The sequence below is a fragment of the Tenrec ecaudatus genome, chromosome 18, assembly GCF_050624435.1.
Source record: "Tenrec ecaudatus isolate mTenEca1 chromosome 18, mTenEca1.hap1, whole genome shotgun sequence".
Lineage (NCBI taxonomy): Eukaryota > Metazoa > Chordata > Mammalia > Afrosoricida > Tenrecidae > Tenrec > Tenrec ecaudatus.
The window spans coordinates 42,579,659-42,586,102 of NC_134547.1; positions in this window are offsets into that span (position 1 = coordinate 42,579,659).

Genomic DNA, 6,444 nt, shown 5'->3' on the forward strand with positions numbered 1-6,444 from the left:
AAAACGGAGCATTTGAGGTGAGTTTTGAAGGGTGAGTAGAAGTTTATTAGGAAGAGGAAAGAAGGACTGTAGTTTCACTGAAGAGCAGGCAATGAGCAGAAGCAAAGCACAGGGTCCAGCGTGTCCAAGCGCCAGTGAAGCAGGAGATGCAGTATTTAGTCTCCGGAGTACAGGCAGGGCTAAGTGTGGTACAGCAGGAGCCACGTCTAGAAGGGAAGGAAGCCCAGACCGTCAAAGGCATTGCATCTTAAAAGACCAAGCCCTTATTTGTGATATTCTACAAATGTTAAAAAGGTGGCAGAGACATCTTGGTGGGAGTGTGTGTGCCGATTCTTACTCCCCTTTCATGGAGTCTTGTAGCCAATGTGGACTCTGTCTAGTCCTGGATTCAGGTCTGTTTTCAAATGTTAATGAGATGTCAGAAGGGTTTCAAAAGTCTATGATTGATAAAGTATAATCAACTCCTTTCACTTTTTGGAGATTATGCTGTTTTTAAAAAGCACTTCAAGCATTTCAAGGATTCTTTTATAGGCATTTCCACAAATCTATGAAGCGACAAACTTTATTTAGGAATCACAGACAGACTGCTACTGCTTCCAGGGTAACATTCCTCCATCCTATTTCAGATTCCAGTCCAGCTGTTCACGAACTTTTTTTTTCTTTTTGAAAGTGGAAAACCAGGGCTATTAATAGAGTCAAGCAGCTAATTTAAATCTGATAATGTGCCAACACTTGACTGCACACGGCAGCACAGATGCCCACGTATACAATATGCATGTATTTCTGTACCAATGTGTACGTGCACATGTATAAATAACAATTGACTTCACATGAAGTCAAGACTTAATACTTCGCAGGGCCACCTTGGAATTGTCCTCTTCCTCATGCCCAGGACTCTCACTGACAGGGACAATTCATTCCACGGTTGCTGAAGTCTGCAGTCTCAGGGGTCAGAGTTATTCGGAGATGAGGTGACTACAGGTGCACACAACCTTTCTGGTAAAAGGGAGGCCCTTTAAAAAAATCCACAAAGTTCCAACTAAACCGCCCTTCTGTTTCCCTTCATATGTCTTCTCCCGAAGCAAACTACTCACTATGGTTCACAGACACACTGCACTCTCCTTCCTTTTGCCCATATTATTCCTTCAGTGCATTTGGTAATAGTCTGGGCTTAGGAATCAGCTTTGGATTCAAATCTCAGTTTCGTTGTTGTCTAGTTATTCAATCTGGAGCGACCTACTTACTGTTCCCTTCTCTGTATGACCACATCACTAGCATCAAAGGACAATTGTGAGGGTCAAATGAGCTACGGCGAATAAGCACTTACCTCAGCATCCAACCCGACTCATGGTGACGAAAGTCAAAGCAGTGGTTGTCTGGGGCGGAGGGTAGAGCATGATTGACTGGACAGGGCCACAAGGAGACTTTCTAAGATGAAGACATATAGTAGGTCTACAGGAGAGTGATGGCCACATGGATGCATTTTCACTGTCTGGTAAATGAATATTTTTATTATAATTCCTTCCTTCTCTATATCCCCAAATTGTATCCATTTTTCAAACCTCATCTCAGCCACCACCTCCTCCATAGAGTCTTTCAGAAGATGTCCAAGCAGAAGAAATATTTTTCCTTTGAACTTTCACATTCTTAGTTTGGCACGTCTTCTAACACACTTATAGTCTTATTAAGGCCTAGCTCTTTATATAAATATCTTTCTCATCTCCAGGACTAGATTGTCAGCTCCTTGATGAGGCGTGTCTGAGTGGTCTTGGAATCCTGCACAGTATCTAATAGAGATCCATGTACTTCTCACCCTTTTGGCAAGTCACTGTGAAAGGAGTGAGTTCAGTATAACCCTGCTTATGGGACTGTTAAGCAGCATGTTTCATATCACAGTACCACCAAGATCTGCCAACAAAGCAACCTCGTTCTTAAACATCCTTTCAGCCATCCTGTCATTAGTCCATCACAAATGGAGGGGGCGGGGTTTCAAAAAGATTGTGGAACAATCCCATTATCTTTTTATTCTATTTCCCACGAACTTTTTGAAGCCCCGCCTACAAATCTCTGTGTTTCATCATACGGTCTTGCTTCTTCTCTGCTGCTTCTACTCTCTGTCTGTTTTAGTCTTTTGTCCTTCCTCTCAAGATTAGAAATAAAACCATTTCTTTGTCTCAAGTTCAGCCATGATTTTGTGTTGCTTAAATTCCTTGCAACTACCCTGCCCCCCTCCCTCATGCAAGTACTTATTGATTTATTTTTCCATATTCTTTCTACAGAGGATTGTGACAATAGTGAAGATAATTTTCAGCCCAAGCAAAATCACACGAGGGAGGTAAAAGTGAGCTAAGCAAAGCTGAAGGGCAATATAAACAATGCCTTAAGAATAGATCTGTAAGAGGAAAGATGGCTTAGGAGCCCACCTTCTAACCAAACAGTCTTATTGTTATAAGCAGCAATACCAAACTGGAAGTATCATTTTCAGGAGAGAACATGGGAATCTTGGATTGGAAGCTAATTGGGTTGTTACAACAGCCATTGACGTTGTCAAACTGAAGACAAAGGAAATCAGTTTTATCTTATGATGATATTTTTTCTAAGACTTTTACAAACGAGTAAGATTTCACTCATGAGTAAGAGTGCCTGTGATCAAACGCTCTCCCTCCAGTCGGGTTCTAAGAAAGAAGAAAGGAAGAATGAGACTGACAGGAAGGGTTGGTTTAGAATAGTTGATAAAGGATGGAGGATGTTTAGTCCCATCTAAACACTAAAAATACACACACACAAGAAGTCACTCCCAGCAAACCAGTGCTGACTCCTAACAATCCTATCAGGCAGGATAGACCTTCCCCTGTGAGTTTCCAGGACTGGAACTATTTACAGGACTAGAAAACCTCCTCTTTTTCCAGACGAACAGCCGGTGCTTTTGAACTGCAGACCTTGTGGAACACTTCCCAACTCATAACAACGATGCCACCAGGGCTCCCAGCCCCATCCAAGAGACCTGCAAACAAGGTCAGCAGTGTAAACAGTGGGCTGGATAGGTTAACTGGACAATTCTTAGATGCTTTCCCAAAGCTGAGAATGAGGTGTCTGTGCTTGTAGAGGCCAGAGATAAATATGTTTAATTTGTATTCTCCCCCACCAAAGCCCAACTATCAGGATCCGAATTCTCCCTTGCAAGTCTGGCTAGACCAGAGGATGTACACTGGTACAGATAGGAACTGGAAACGCAGGGAATCCAGGGAAGATGATCCCTTCAGGACCAGTGGTGAGAGTGGCGATACTGGTAGGGTGGACGGAGGGTGGGCTGGAAAGGAAGAACCGATTATAAGGATCTACATGTGACCTCCTCCCTGGGGGACAGACAAAAGAAAAGTGGGTGAAGGAAGATGTCGGACAGAGCAAGATATGACAAAATAATAATTTATAAATTATCAAGGGTTCATGAGGGAAGGGGGCGCGGGGAGGGAGAGGAAAAATGAGGAGCTGATGCCAGGGTGTTAGGTGGAGAGCAAATGCTTTGAGGGCAATGAATGTACAGATGTGCTGGACACAATTCATGTATGTATGGATTGTGATAAGAGTTGTATGAGCCCCCAATAAAATGATTAAGAAAAGAAAGTGGGCTGGAAGGCAGTTGGGAGTTCAGTGAGAGACTACTTCCCTTCAAGCACCGCTCATCTGACAGTGGAGGCTTGCGGACTGCTGAGATGCTAAATAGACTTTGTAGAGCTTCCACACTGAAATGGACTAGGAAGAAAAACCTGGTGTGCTACTTCCGAAAATCTGCCAATGAAGTCTATTCCTTTCAACATTTAAATCTGAAAACAATTATGGGATCATGCAGGAGCAGGCCACATTTTATATTTTTTGTACCTGGTGGGAGCCAACAACTCCATATAACAAATTTAGCACTAGCAATTCTAAATGGGTCTCCACTCATTTAATTTATTTATTAGCATTTTAATTCAATACACACGATTGAGCATATTGGTTGTTGACACTGCATAACTGTGGGATGTATTCAGGAAATGAGGCAAACTTAAAAACCAGTGGTTCTCAACCTTAACTGCACATTAGAATCATCTGGGGAACCTTTAAAACTTTAAGCTCAGGCCACATCTACAAGCAGTTTGTCAGGAGCTGGGAGTGGAACCTGGAATATTTACTTAAGGTATTTCATTACATTGTAAAATTAGTGGGGTTGCCATGAGGTGGAATAAACTCGTCAGTAACTGGGTTAGTTTTTTGTTTGTTTGTTTGCTTTTAAAAAGAGCGGATACTACTTTGTAGAACGGAGCTTTTGAAACTTTAATGTATAGCAGAATTACCTGAGAATCTAATAAAGACTATAGAGGCTCATGTTCATTAAAGCACACTGGGGCTTGGACTTCTACAGCTATACCCATTCCCAGCTGATTCTGAGAATGCCCCAGTTCGACAATCACTGTTGTGAAAATCCCACAGCGATGCAGTAGATCCTGATTCTATTGCATTGCTAAATCCCCTTTTCCCAGTAGAGACGTTAGTAATTCTGTCCACTTCCAAGGCTGTAGTTTTGGAGTGCTTTTGTTTTGTTTTGTTTTGTTTCCCTGTAACGCATTAATTTTCCATCTAACCTGGTAATCCTACCCTAGAATTCCTTCCAACTCATTCTTTCTAATTCTCTTTGAAGTAGGGTCAGCATCTTGCGGACTCCCTCAATTGAATTAATCAAGTAAATCTTTGGAAACTAGTCCTTCTATATTGTAGGAAAGTTAGGCTTTTCAGCTTATGAAAAGTATGTACCTTGACACCAGGTGATCCCAATATTCTTCCGACATTCAGATTCACTGCTGCAGACAGCCCAAACTCTAGGGGGCATACTAAGGGAAAGCCATGTTCCCTCTGTCCCAAGCAGTATAGTTTACTCCTCCAAGTCATTTATAAGTCATACCTGATGACTTAGCACTATTCTAAGAGCTTTATGTGCATTAGCTCATTTAACCATTACATAAGCCTCCATGTTCATCGCAGTTTTACAGATAAGTGAACTGAGGCACAGCATGTCTAAGCTCCTTGTCCATAGTGACAGTGAGCCAACAACTGGTCACCATTGATGTGATCATGCCTGACGGTAACCATGTGTGTCAGAGTAGCCCTCTTCCAGGGGGTTTTGATGGATGGTTTTCATCAGAAATACATCACCATGACTTCCTTTTTAGGTGTCTCTGGGTTGAATTTGAACATTAAACATTTTGGCGAACAGTTAAGCATGTCAATGAGTTGGGTCACCCAGGGGCTTCAAACAAGCTCACCCAGTTGGTGAATGAGAGCATCAAGACTCATGTGTCGGCAGTGTCACCCATGTCCCTTGCTGCTATGTCCTGACACCTTTTCTCAAGGGATTTCACGAGAGCCGTTTTCAAGGGTCATTTATTCAGATGCATGCAGGTCCTGTTCTGGGTGGGTGAATTACATATGAAGTATTAAATATCAAGGCAAAACAAAAAATCATACTGATTTTTTTATTTTGCAAGGCAATATAGAATATTTTCTTATTCTTCCTAACTCCGATCTTAGAAACAATTTCAGATAACATTTCAATATGAGGTACTTGTAAGTAAATAGATTATAAACCCAATATAAACATTGATGGGTTCCTAGGAAGAGACATTTAAAATCGTGTGAAATTTTGAAAACCTTGCCACATAATTCTGTGAATTCCCATAACGTGAAAATAAAAACATAAAAATAAGGGGAGAAATAGTCTAAGTTTCCTCCTAATTTAAACTCATTCTGAAATCAATATCTGGGCAGGTCCATCAAAAAGCACTTGGTGAGAAATCATCTGTAGACTAAGTGGCTTTTTATACAATGAGCAAAGGTCTGAATTGTAAGTAATGTTGGCAAGAACAAGCTATAAGTTAAGATGCAAATCCAAATCGAGTGTGCGGTGTTCTGGCATCAAGCCTGGTAATTGAATTTCCAGTTTATTATCCTTAATGTTTTTTAATGTGAGTTTGCAATTCAAGGCAAAATGGAAAGCTGCTTCTCCAAATCTTTCCCCTGAAGCACTTCCAGGAACAATTTCTTTTCAGAGTTAAGAAATGGTTTTGGGTCAGGAGTGCACTTTAACTTTTCAGACGCTAAGAGAAGTCTGTGCCCAAGAAGCACTAAATCATAGCTCCAACGAAAGGTACAAAGCTGAAGACGAGGGAAACCGGAACCCGAGCCTGCCTAGATCAGGTCATGGTGCTGAAAATCTTTGTGGAAATAGGAGAGCTAAGTATTATAAGCTGGTTAAGTCGTGTCTAGATGTCACAGTTTGACATGCCAAGAAACAAAGAAATGACATTCAAGGCCATGCATGGTAGATTGACATTCAAGGCCATGCTTCAAGCAAGATCTGTTGCTTCAACCTCCTTAGTTCATGTGGCTTCCAACAATCTGAATGTTTGG